The sequence below is a fragment of the Thermobia domestica genome, chromosome 1 (genome assembly GCF_964235325.1).
Source record: "Thermobia domestica chromosome 1, izTheDome1.hap1.1, whole genome shotgun sequence".
NCBI lineage: Eukaryota > Metazoa > Arthropoda > Insecta > Zygentoma > Lepismatidae > Thermobia > Thermobia domestica.
In genome coordinates, this window is record NC_137454.1 from 337763174 (window position 1) to 337777354 (window position 14181).

At 35.9% G+C, this 14181-nt stretch overlaps 1 long non-coding RNA gene across 1 annotated transcript in view; it reads left to right on the plus strand.

The window, feature by feature from the left end:
• The first annotated feature begins 5941 nt into the window (after window positions 1–5941).
• The window catches only part of LOC145663225 (uncharacterized), a 33832-nt gene continuing 25592 nt past the window's right edge, over window positions 5942–14181 (plus strand). The window contains exon 1 of the long non-coding RNA XR_014127163.1: window positions 5942–6325. This is a non-coding gene — a long non-coding RNA (uncharacterized LOC145663225). The remainder of the gene's footprint in view (window positions 6326–14181) is intronic.

Below are 14181 nucleotides of genomic sequence, written 5' to 3' on the forward strand. Positions count from 1 at the left end.
ACTGGCTTAGTCGGTAAAGCGTCTACCTACCAATCGGACAGTCTTGGTTCTGTGGCCGATGGCGGTGGGGGTCGAATATTATTCTCTTGTTCCACACACGTTGAAATATAGCTCAGGAATTCATCCAGCCTCTGTCAAATGAGTGTCTGGAGAAGCCTCAGGTAGGAGTGATGTCAAGATGACCAAAACTTAGTGGTGACTATATTCCTTGCTTTTATGTGCCAAGGTCAATGAAATTCGAACTTCATTACATCGCTCGTGTGTTCATTGGCCAGGCGCGAATGGGAAGCGTATCTTTAATATTAATGGATTATTGACTACCTGTTAGGATCACGGTAGTGCACCTTATAAGATTGTAATATTAGTATGTACGTCCGTATGTTCGTTCGTTACTCCACACAATAAATCTTGAGCAAAAGTGAATGTATATTTGAATTGTTTTTGCAATAGCGGGTCTGTGAACAAAATACTTCATATCCAAATTGAAAGTGACTATGTTTGTGACTCTTAATCTCTTGAACCACCCGATCGATCTCAATCAAATTTTCAACATAGATGAAGTTTGAATCTGGGAAGTGTTTTATTATTTCATTTTGATGGTAGAACTTTGAGGAGGGAAATAGAGGAGGGAAAATATATGAAAATGATAAAAAGTTAATAACTCTTGAACCACTCGATTGATCTCGATCAAACTTTCAACATAGGTAAGGTTCGGACCTGGGATGTTTTCATCATTTTACTTTGACGGCACAGTGTATGGGAAGAGAAGGGGCGACATATATGTAAAAAATAATAATGAAATACAAGTGACTATATTTGTGACTTCATCACGCTTAAACCACCGAACCGATCTTAATCAAATTATCAACATAGATGAGGTTCGGACCTGGGGTGGTTTTTATCATATCCCTTTGACGGTAGAATTTAGGATAGGAGGAGGGAATGGGGATATATATATATATATATATATATATATATATATATATATATATATATACTAGCAGCGTTCACCCCGCTTCGCTGCGGTCACCCCGGAACGCAATAAACTTTGTTACTTAGATAATTTTTACTTTTTCGCTTTCAAGTGATATGATAAAAACCATAGAAGATTGCATTAAATGTTAACATTATATCGCCTGTCATTTATGTTAACCCGCCCCGCTTCGCTGCGGTCACCCCGGAAGTTTTCGCTTTCAAGTGATATGATAAAAACCATAGAAGAATGTTAACATTATATCGCCTGTCATTTATGTTAACCCGCCGAGTGACACGGTCATGCGGGTTGCATATAAATACGTTTATTTTTACCTATGATGAACTAACAAAGGATTTGTACGTTATGGACACTTGAATGGTCAATTATCTCAAGACACTGGTAATTAAAAATTAAAGTGATACGATAAAAACCATCTAGGGTCCAAATCCTAATAACCCCCCAAAAATAAAAGAAATTGGTTCAGCCGTATTAGCGTGATGAGGTAACAAAGGATTTGTGCGTTCTCTTTTATATATATAGATATATATATATTATATATATATATATATATATATATATATATATATATATATATATATATATATATATATATATATATATATATATATATATATATTTTTGTCATGCCATGCCCTGCAACATAGAGAAGGGAGAGGGATATATAAAAATCACCGAAAACGACCAATATTAAAGAGCGCTGTAGTAATAGTAAAAATGGAACATATTACTATTTTTCCTTAATTTAGCCCAGCAAAATCGGCGTGCTGCAAAACTAATTCCTATAAATTTATCATAGCAAGCTTGAATCAGTATTTCGGGTATAACAAGAAAACATATAAAGCTGACAGTATAAATTCAAATTGCTAATTAAGTAATGATGGGAGCTGAATAAGAAAAGCGCTTGAAATATTGGAGGTTAAAACAAAATAATAATAATAATAATAATAATAATAATAATAATAATAATAATAATAATAATAATAATAATAATAATAATAATAATAATAATAATAAAGTCACTTACCATTTTAGAATTTGTAAAATTACCGCAGTTTAATTTACCAAGATTCCTCTTATAAAATGTTTCTTTTCACAAAGCACACAATGTTTATATATGGATGAGATTCTACACTTATGAAATATAACATGGATGTGGTTTAGTAAATTAGTAAATGTATCAACATGTCGAATATCAATCTACAGTAAATTATACCTATGAGACTTCACATCTCTTGTCGTACAGCTAAAGTTGAATTCATTTGCTTGATTAGTTATCTGAATTGAAACACAGCCTCATCTCTCCTTTTTGGTAAACTTGAATTTTTAGCGGTTAATTTTTGAGTTGTGTTGGTCGTTAGAATATGAATACTACAGCGAGTTAGTTATCCACATTGGAAGGAAATAGAGAGGGAAAAACTCGATAAAGCAGGAAGGAAGTGTGTTGCGTACGAGTGATTAGAGAGAAACTAGTTTTTTTTTCTTCCTCATGATTTAAGTGCTTTAGAGTTCCCGTCCTTAGAAGATCCATTTCGATTAACTAATTGAGGATTAATGAGTTTTTAAAACGAGACAACCCACGGTGTTTGTCCACCACAACGTTCACTTGGCGCGAGCTGTTATCGAACTAAGGTCCCCTGCACCAAAGGTGAATGCTCTATCATTGAGCCACAGCGGTCTCGAATCCATGTTTGAGTCTCGGTAGATGTTCATGTGGTTTGGATACCATATTAAGTCATTTGTGGTAAAAATTCTCGTCATTTTAGTTTTATATCTTTGAAATAACTGAAACAAAGAAGTAATATTAAAATACGGAAAACACAGGTCCTCAGAATATAGCAAGTACTACGAAGAGTCATAAGAGTTTGAGTGCAGCATCCTTAACTAAGGTATACACAGTAACTTCATGACATAACATCTTGTAGTATTATTATGATGTGTCTATCAGCTATGACGTATCTGATTTGCCTTGCTTTTAGCGACGTCCGACAGCAAAACAACTCCTTGCTTGTAAGAACAACTAACACAGCGTCATTATGTAGACCAGTAGATGGAAGGCCGATATCAAATAAGGACACCTGCATAGAACACGCCAACACTATCTCGCCTCCAATAAGCTAGATTACAGTACAGGACATAACACAGATACCGTAGCAGTCGGTAGAAAATATGAAAGAATAAAAACTTTACAGTATTGTTAGCATTTAAGGGGAAAATGTCCAAAAATCAGACAAATACTAATCGATAGATCTTACTAACGTAAGTAGAACAAAATTATATGCGTCGGTGTAAAAGCTCATGCGTCTTTTCGAGAAAATTAAAAATAAATGTATATACAAAGTGTTACAAAAATTTTTCACAATATTTTGGAAATAGATCCTTCACATCAAAATAAGAAATATATATATATATATATATATATATATATATATATATATATATATATATATATATATATATATATATATATATATATATATATATATATATATATATAAACCTGTGATCGAAAGTGAATAGTTTCGTAGTTATAAAGTGCCAAAAGCGTGAAAAAATGAATTTTAAAGGTTCATAGTTCAACTAATATAGGACCGATCCTAGTCGAGTCAAGACGCCACTGAGGAATTTGTATGTGTATCTGTCTTTCAAAACCTCCTGTACTTGCGCAATCATTTTAAGAGTCTGTTTGAAAGTACTTGATCACCAGGGCCCGGATCTTGTTGACATAAAAAAATTTAAAAAGTGACCTATAAAATGACACTAAAATTCCTGTAAAATGACCCTAAAAATCACAAAAATTGACCTTAAAACTTATGTTTTCTCAAACTTTTATTTCATTAAACATTGACATTTTTTAATATCCATTGGATTTTTAATTAACATTTCTCCCTCATATTAAAAAAGTATTGTTTTACTTAGTTGCAGTCCATTGGTCATTTCTATTGATCAGTCCATTGTACGGTATTGTAAGTATTGAAAGCGTCAATTCACTCCTGAGTTGAAACTAGGAAGCACTCTTAAACAATAAAACTTAGCAAGTTTAGACTACATGAAAATAATAGATAAAAACCTTCTAATGCATTTTTAGTTATTCACGTGATCACATCCTTTGTGGTCAATAACCCAAAACTATCCGTTCGGCCCCCTACCAACCCCCACCTTTCGTTAACCAGCTACAACTTAGTTTTCATTAGCTTGTTAAGAATGCAGTTTTTCCACTCAAATAGTCAGGGGGTAAGAAAAGAGATTATTCAACTTCGTCCTTTCTACATCCGTAAACCGTGTTCGTTTAAAGATTTCCTTATGTAGAAGAAAAAGAATAAAAAGACCGTAAGTGACCTAAAACTTACCTTAAAATATTAAAAAAATGACCTGAAATTTCAAAACAGCAAATAGTGACCAAAAGTTGAACCTAAAAAACTATATTTTTAGGACCTAGAGTAGATGGATAATGTTTTTATTTGAACTTGCCTTGTCCTATGCGTAACAGTAAAAAGTTGACTTGTCAACAAGATCCGGGCCCTTTTGATCACTCTCCATCTATTTCTCTAAAAATTGGTGTGCAAGTACTGGAGCATTCTTAAACATGGAAATTTGGGTAGTTCATATACCAGTTCCTCGGTGATGTCTTGACTCGACTACGGTAGGTCTGATAGTATTGGAGCTATGAAGTTAACTTGTTTCAAAGTTTTGGTACCCTATAACTTCGAAACTATCAACTTTTGAGCAAAGGCCCATGTGAACTTTTTTTTTTTCTTATTTTGATGCGAGAAATCTGTTCCCAGAATATTGTGACACATTTCTGTAACACCGTGTATTTTGTAAACGCAGTAGTTGATGGTGAACGAAACCCACAACACTTATTAAAACGAGATTGATACTGAAATAGATTGGTCAGCAGCAATAAGACGGCACATAACTCAAAATTATGAAAAACACTTACAATTAAAACTTTATTTTCTATTTAACTTAAGGGAGGCGCGGTGGCTCAGTGGTAGAGCGTTCACCTCCAGTGCTTGGGGTCCCTGGTTCGATCCCAGCTCGCGCCATATGGACTTTGTGGTGGACAAACACCGTGCTCGTGGGTTTTCTCGGGCTTACTAAAGAACGTCGTAAGTTACGTGGTTGTAGTGAACAATTCCTGCAGTAATGCAGATGTATTGTGAGTAGTGATATATGAATGGAAATTACCAATTTAAGAACAACGTAGCACAATTGACAATTCAGTGAGCTTCTACCGTGTATTAAGCAGATTGTATAAAAATGGATTACGTTTTATTCGATGTTATTATAAAACAGAAGCAGACTGTAAAACGCTGCTCGCTAGTTTGTTCGCAAGTTAATATGGAGAGTGTATTTTTTGTTGTTGTTGTTTTTTGCTTGTTACTTAAGATGTTCTGCAAATAACTTCAATAACTTTTGAAACTGTTTGTCTTAACTTGAGCCAGGGGCGGATCCAGGCTGAATGTTTGGGGGGGGGGGGGCGGTCGTTCGAAGTCAAATCAAGGTAAGAGTGTATTGCAAAAAAAAAAAACTTTAGAAAAGGAGGTGTAGTTATTGTCTGCAATTTCTAGAACAGAAATGACCACCATCGATTTCGAAGGTGGACATTATTTTTCAGCAAGAACGCCAATGTAAGTAATTTCTTGTAATTTATTGCTTTATTTTAGTTCTGCAACGTAAAACAAACAAACAAACAAAAAAAAAGTAAAGCCTACCTATTTAAAGTTTTATTTTACATTTATAATACAAAGTCGAAAATTCTTTATTTTTAAAATAAAAATATGCTATTCTGGGGGGCCAATCGCCCCACCCCCTAGATCTGTCCCTGACGAGCATATGCGTGAAGTGGTTTATTACGAACTGAACAAAAGAACTGTGATAGATTGATTACAAGTAACCCGGCTAGAGGCACTTGTGCTTGCATTTTAGCTCCAAAACCGGCCGACCGCACTCGTTCGCTGGTCAGGTAATAGCGTGTGTAGCAGGTTAGCTTCTGATTTCTGCCACGAGAGTGCAGCAGTGAGTATTTATTCAAGATGGCGACAGGCGGAGAGAAAGCTTATGTTGTGTCGAGTTTCATCCACATCAGTCTGTCCGAACAGTGCAACGACACTTCCGAACTAAGTTCAACAAAGATCTACGAACTACTAAGTCCATTTGACAATAATATACACAGTTTACAGCTTCAGAATGCCTCTGTAATGGAAAATCAAGTGGTCGGCCTTTACTGAGTGAAGAAACGGTTGAACGCGTGCGAGCGAGCTTTGCTGTAGAGAACATATGCAATAGTTACATCACATCGAGACGAACATATTGACATGCTTGAAGGTAAATTATCATGCGTAATTTTTGACAAAATCTAGAAAAACGAATTTTTAGGGCGTTGAAAAGTATGTCGTTTGTTCCCAAACTGATGCAATCGATAGGTTTTTATTCTTCTTAAAAATAGTTTCTTTTATTATTAATTTATGTACTATGTATAATTATTGTTGGATTTTATTCAGGGGTAAAAGTGGATCTGAAAAGGTACGGGAATGCACAATCTCATGCCGTCCCTGTGCCTGTCTTTGCCCACTGTATATTTTTAAGAAGTGGAGGGACACCACAGATAGTTTTTGGAAGTGGGGGACGACGTGATCCTCACTTTTATCCTTGATTTCACTTACTAGTGACGTAGATACTACCTGTAAATTTAAGTAAGAACAATTTTAAGAATCTGAATGAGAAAAAGTGCATTATTATTATTATTATTATTATTATTATTATTATTATTATTATTATTATTATTATTATTATTATTATTATTATTATTATAAGAGTAGTACGGTAGCTTCTTCGGAACTTAAATACAACTTCAGCTTCAGTTTCAAGGCTATATACAGACTGACCTCTAGTTAGAGATCGATTTTGGGATCCAGTGGCGCCGATTTCGCTATAAATACGAGGGGCGTTCAGATATCGTGCATTTCGTTGTCAGGCATCCAAGCAAGCATCAAAATAAATATATCCAGATTCTAGGACTCACACTAACTTTGTGAGCCTCGGGCCTCTTCCCCCAGATCGGCGCCCATGGATAACACACTTAAAATAATATCCTTAAGGGGAGTGAAGGATAGCTTCTCGTCGTTCACCAGATTACAGAAACTACTGGACGTGAGAACTTGAAAGTTTGTATATACAAATATTTTCCATAAATCCTAACATGGGTTTTGCGAAATGAAATTTCTAAAGGGACAAAGAAGCTTTGAATAATAAGGTGTTAATAGATCCCCATAATTTCGAAAGTGAGTAAATGTATACAGTGGCATATAAAATATATACTATCATGTATAGTTAAATGCTATATTGTTTTTTTATTATAATAAAAAAATCTACTGGATTCTAGTGTTGCCACGAGAAGAGAAGGCTCGGAAAGGAGATGAAACTCAAGACAAGAAATTCGTGACAAGACGAGGAATTTCTCGAGTCACGTGGGGGAACACTAATTCACTCAAATCTTAAATATCAAACATTGTTTTATTGTTGCATGATTCATAGTGAAATGCACAATGAAGAGCATTTATCGTTGTTTAAAAATGAGCAGGTCATTATACAATATACTCCAATAAGAAATACAGTATGGTTTAAATGTTCGTAGATTTCTAGTGACGTTTCTGACAGCTTCTAGATGAAATGAAGAAAAAAGTCTGCTTATAAATTTTCTTCAAAAATTTAGAAAACAATATGAGCGGAGAATTTGACCAAAAAAAAAAAAATACTAGACGAGACGAGACTACTTCTCGTCTCGCTTCGCATGCAACACTACCGAATAGTAATGAAAGGGATAGGTCAAAGGGTTTTTGAAAATGTGTATTTTATGGAAGTTTAATTAAAGATATATCACCAAAGAAATGGCTGTAGAGGGTGTTTCAAAACAGCACCGACAGCGTTTGGGACGTGCTTCCTGACACAAAGATAAGACAAAAAGTACAGACCAACCTGGGTGAACAAATGCTTCCTTTCGGAGTTATAGGCTGCCGAAAACATAAAAAAAAATGAACTTTAAAGGTCCGTAGTTCCAAAACTATGGGACCTACCCTAGTCGGATCAAGACTTCAATTAGGAACTAATATGTGCCCTATCCAAAAATACATGTTTCAGAATCCTGTGGTACTTCGGCAACAATTTTTATAGAGGGAGTTAGTGAGTACCTCAAATTACATGCCCATAGTCAATCTCAAATTACATGCCCATAGTCAAACTCTCTCCACAAAAATTGTTGCGTGAGTACCTTAGGATTTTGAAATATGGATTTTAGGATAGCGCACATATTAATTCCCAAGTGAAGTCTTGATCCTACTACGGTAGGTCTCATACTTTTGGAGCTATGGACCTATAAAGTACATTTTTTCATGTTTTCGGCAGTCTATAACTCCGAAAGGAAGCATTTCTGCACCCAAGTTGGTATATACTTTTTGTCTTATCTTTGTGTCAGGAATCACCTCCCAAACGTTGTCGGTTAGGCGCCGCGGTGGCTCAGTGGTAGAGCGTTCACCAATGGTGCATGGGATCTCGGGTTCAATCCCAGTTCCTGCGCAAGTAAACTTTATGGTGGACAAACACCGTGTGCGTTTTTGAAACACTTTGTATGTATGTTTAAGAGTATAAATATTAAAAGTACTACTACTACCACTGCTAGTTATTATTATTATTATTATTATTATTATTATTATTATTATTATTATTATTATTATTATTATTAACAACTGAGTTCCTGTTTAGACTGTGAAACTGGGACGGAGATCCAATATTGAACCAGGTCTATCACCTCCGGTTGCAATATAAAGGGATAATAACGGTTATGGTTTATATTCTGGGGACGCTAAATACGTATTTTTAAAAAATCTTATCATATTTAACTTGGGGACCAGTTGACAAATGGTTGTTCTACAAGACTTACTGTACTTTTGGATAGCATACTTGTAATTTAGAATTGTGCTGTTAAAATTATTCGATTCATCTTTCCTGATATTGTTCGTTTTTGATATTCTAACAATTATCCGACCCGTTATCGAAATAGTTGTTCGACTAATTATTCCTCATCTGAATAATTATTCGACTAAATATTTGTTCTCAAGTTTTTCGACTAATTTTTCGTTTCTGAACGATTCGAATAACGAATACTTGGAAGATCCATAAGTCGAATATTCAAATAAGGATTATTAGAATTTCAACGGTGTTAATTACAACATATATTTATTCCTTTTGGATGTCGCTGAATGGGTCGGAGCTCCACTGTTCCCTAAAAATTGCATCATCACCTATTTTCAAGTTCCTTGAATTTAATTATGTATATTTCGTAGTAACTTTCCTATGATTATTTTGAAACTATCGTGTTGAAGTAATTAAGCCACCATTCATGATGTTGAAATAATTAAGCCACACATTTCTGTTCTTATCATGAATGATGCAAATTTCTGGGAAAGACTTCCGTTTTACAAAGGAGCATGGGCGTTCACAGGTTTTCTGGCAGCAGGAGGAAAGTGTGCACTCCTTGATCTTTTTTAATTTCTTTTTACTATATTTATGTACGGCCTTGGGAAGGGAAAAGACGTGGAAGAGGGCCACATAGGGGCTAACTTCTATCTGGCAGAGCCCGATTAGCTGAGCTAATGTGTACCTGACTAACATCGGATAATCGGGGCTCATATAATAGACTTTCCGAAAAATGAAGGAGGGTATTATACGCAGGGGCAGATCCAGGACGGATTTCTAAAGGGGAGGGGGGCGGTGGGTTGTAATACTGCTACTTAGAGCTACTTTTAAAAGCTCTAAACTCTGGGATGGGTTTTATTTATATATAAAATAAAAGTTTCCTCTTCTGGGGGGAGCAATCTCCCGATCGCCCCCTGGATCCGTCACTGATTATACGTAGTGTATAAAGGCGTAAAGGAGTGAGGTACAGTATAATAACTTGATAGGCCTAATATTTAGGGTTGCCATATATCTGTATTTTGTACGGACTGTTTGTATTTTTGGGTCCGTGTATGTGTCCGTATCGTACAAAGCATGAAACAGGAAAATGTCCGTATTTGACAGTTTTTGGAGCTGCCCGAAAATTTCCGAGTCGGGAATCGCTAAAATCTCGGACGAAAAGAATTGTTTTCATCATACAACTTATATTTTAGTTACTACTAGCATATATTACCCGCTTCGCTGGGTTGAAATGAAAATTTAAATGCCCAACTCCGCATCTCATGTGTTTAGTACCCGTGAAATATGCTGTTTTCTTTTTTTAATTTTATCGATTTAAACAGCATCGGAAAGTTCATTGATCATCTCGGCGACCCCGAAAACCATAGATTCGATACTAATATTGGTCATTTTCGATCATTTATATATCCATAGTTTTCCATAGTGTCTAATCCATAGTTTTCGGTATCATTCAGATTCGGTATCATTCGGTATCATTCCCCAAGTGGCGGGATGATTTTGGATTTAAAGCGGATCGGATATATCACTGTTCATCTGAATGATACCGAAAACTATGGATTAGACACTAATATTGGTCATTTTCGATTAGTATTATATATAGCTCCCCCTCCGTGCTGCGGCACACGGCATCAGAATTCTCACTGTTAATCTCAGCTACTCCTAAAACTATGGATTCGGCACTAATATTAGTCATTTTCGATCATTTTTAAATGTTTATTTCCCTCCCCTACGTTGTACCCTCCCCCTCCCCAACTATCAGGCCTGAACTTGAAACAGCATCAGAAGTGTCACTGTTTCTCTCATCGATCCCGAAAACTATGGACTCAACATTAATATCGGTCATTTCAGATCATTTTTAAATTTCTCTCCTCCTTCTCTACGTTGCATCGTCAAAGTGAAAAGCTTAAAGTAATCCCTGCCCCTAAACTTATGTATGTTGAAAATTTGATTGAGATCGGTCGGGTGGTGCAAGAGTGATGAAGTCACAAAGACAGTCATTTTAATTTTATTTTTTTAACATATATATCTCTCCCTCCCCCTCCCCTAGGTTGGCTCGTCAAAGTGAAACGATAAAAACACCCAAGGCCCGACCCTCATATATGTTGAAAATTTGATCGAGATTGGTTGGGTGGTTCAAAAGTTAATAGGTTTTATTAGTTTTATTTATACGTCCTTCTCCCCTAGGATCTACCATTAAAGTGAAATTGCAAAAATGTTTCCACATCCGAAGCTCACGTATCCTGAGAATTTGATTGAGATCGGTCGGGTAGTTCAAGAGTTATTAAATTACAAAAATAGTCACTTTGAGTCTTATATAAATTAATTTTTATATATCTCTCCCTGCTTCTCCTCCCATACGTTGCTCCGTCAAATTTAAATCACAAAAACGATCCCAGGCCTGAACCTCATCTATGTTGAAAATTTGATCAAGATCGGTCGAGTGGTTCAGGAGTTAAGTTTTATTTATATTTTTTATGCCCCTCCACCCCCCACCCAGTTTTACCATCGAAGTGAATGGCCTAAATCAGTCCATCTTCGAACCTCATCCATGTTAAAAATTTGATCGAGAATGGTCGAACGATTCAGAAGATTTAGAGTCACAAACATAGTGATATTCAATTATATATATATATATAGATTAATAAAGTAAGTTATGTTTTTAAAAAGTCTCATTGTTCCATTCCAGGTTTCTTTTGGTTAGATTTAATATACGCAATTTAATGGTATGAATTTCTGTTAATGAAAAATATTATAAAACATGTTAGTTTCCAATAGTGTTTTAAGTATTACAGTCAACGGCACTCCTCAGGGGGGCAAGGTGGGGCGCTCGCCCCCTAAAAGGAAATTGTACTTGGGAATATTGAAAACCCAATAGAATTTTTACATTAGTTACAGCAAAATTTGAAACTATATTTGAAACATCGCTTATACTTGTCTCCCCCCCCTTGGAAACCACAACATGGGCGCCCTTGATTACAGTAAACAATTGTGTGATGACCTAAAAAGGTGATTTTTAGGTCAGAAATTTTAAAATATTTATTCTGTGTTTAGGCACTGTAAAATATTTATTCTGTGTTTAATGGGTCGTCATTTTAAGGCTTGTCCGTATGTTGGATCAAAAAAACTATGGCAACCCTACTAATATTAATTGCTGTAGCTACAGCACGTTCAATCGTTAAGGCTTGGATAATCGTGGCTGTATTGTACTCTAGTATGTACAGCATAGTTTTCTGCACAAAGACAAATGCTTTTGTATTTTGCTTACTATATAGTCTCATGTATCACATATTTTTACAACAGGAAATTGGAAACGTAAAGAAATAAAGAAAATATTAGAAAATATGATTTGTGAAATATAGCCTGTATCTGGAAACTTAATTCAAATTAATGATGTACTTGAATTCCAATGAGGAGCCACGGCCCCTTCTTGCTCCTCCTTGCGGACACACACGAAAAGAAATATCGTACAAGGAGTATGGGAAAATTCTCAACTAAATCAGTAACTCCTTAAACCTTCCTATGAATTTGATTTTTTTCTTGGGGGCGCGGTGGCTCAGTGGTAGAGCGTTCACCTCTGGTGCTTGGGGTCCCGGGTTCGATTACAGCCTCCACCAAGTGAACTTTGTGGTGGACAAACACCGTGCTCGTGGGTTTTCTCGGGGTTCTCTCGTTTCCTCCCACTTTCTTCATTTCACTCATCTCTCATCATCACCGTCTCCTTTAGCCTAACCGGCATAAGCGTGGGACGTAAAACTTAAAGATTTCATTTCATTTCATTTTTGATTTTTTCCTCTGTCTTCATCAAATATATTTCTTAAAAAAAAAAAAATCTAGCGTGCACCGTTGGAATTTTCTCTCAAAAGTAGTACAATATTTATTATTTTCAAGTCACATTGAAATAGACAAACCAACTACAACTGCTAACAAATACAAATTGCCATTGCAGAGAATGGTGCAGCTTGTTTGCTTAGGATCTGACGACCTTCATGGATGGCTTAACGGAAAAAAAAAAAGGACTTACGTCACAGTAATTGTAAGTCAAATTATCCAGTCAGGGTTGCCACTTCTAATGATTTTGTTGTTCGTGTAGTGGAGAAAGGGTACAGTATGCTAATATTTAAGAAAGTCTGAATTCAAAGAAAGGCTAGCTTAATAATACTGTTGTCAAGCATTCGTGGCTTCTAATCAACTCGTGTGCTTATTGGTAATTAATTATTCCTTTCTGTGAGTCTATTAGAACCATAACTACTATTTAAATCAGTGATAGGCAAACTACGGCCCGCGGGTCAGACGAGATTAAAAGTACAAAATTCCATCCGGTTCGAGACATGATTCCTAACCTGACGAATGTAAATAAGTGTAGGGTTATTACGGAAGAGCTGTATTAGAAACAGATGAATCCAGTTCGAACCAGATTATTAACGACTTTTAGAAATGCATTCCCAATTTCATTCATCAGATTCCCTTCACAATCTTTCGATCATTATTAGGCCCTAGTACTATAAGAATTTTTAATATGTATCATTGCTCTTTTAACAAATTTTATTTGCTCGCCTAGTTTTCTTCAATGTCTAGGCCCCTTCCTAAAATTGTTTGTGTACCACTAATAGAAATAATAAACAAAATTAAGGTAGCCCTCTCGGCTGGTCTAGTAGCTATAGCGTGCGGCTTTGGTGCACAGGGTACTGAGTTCATTGCCGGTGAGAAAGCATTACTATGGTTTGGATCCCACTTTAAACTGTATAACCTCGATTATGAAAAAGGACGCTAAACTACAATCTAAGTCAAACAAACAAACAAATACAACAATGGTCTCTGATCCCACAGCTTATTAAAGGCTAGCCAAACGGCGTACGTACTACTAGGTAATAATGTTCAGCTAATTAGCTGCAAACGGTAATTCTTCCTGTCTTTCCTCACCGAAGCTTCGTTACATCTTAATGCAAGTAGTATCTTAAGATTTCTAGATTCAAAATTATATGTTTTCACTTGGAATCGAATCCAGAAATACAAGAGCTAAGCATTTGGTTTCATAAATGAACCCATTAAATAACAAGTGGGTTTCGATTTCTGAAACTACAGCACTGAAACAAATCCCGGAGAGATCAGGGGGACATATCCCCCCAATCAGGGACGTACGGAGGGGGGGGGGACACGGGGGTCCGGACCCCCCCCGAAATTTCAACTTTTTAAAAATTTAGCCTAATTTT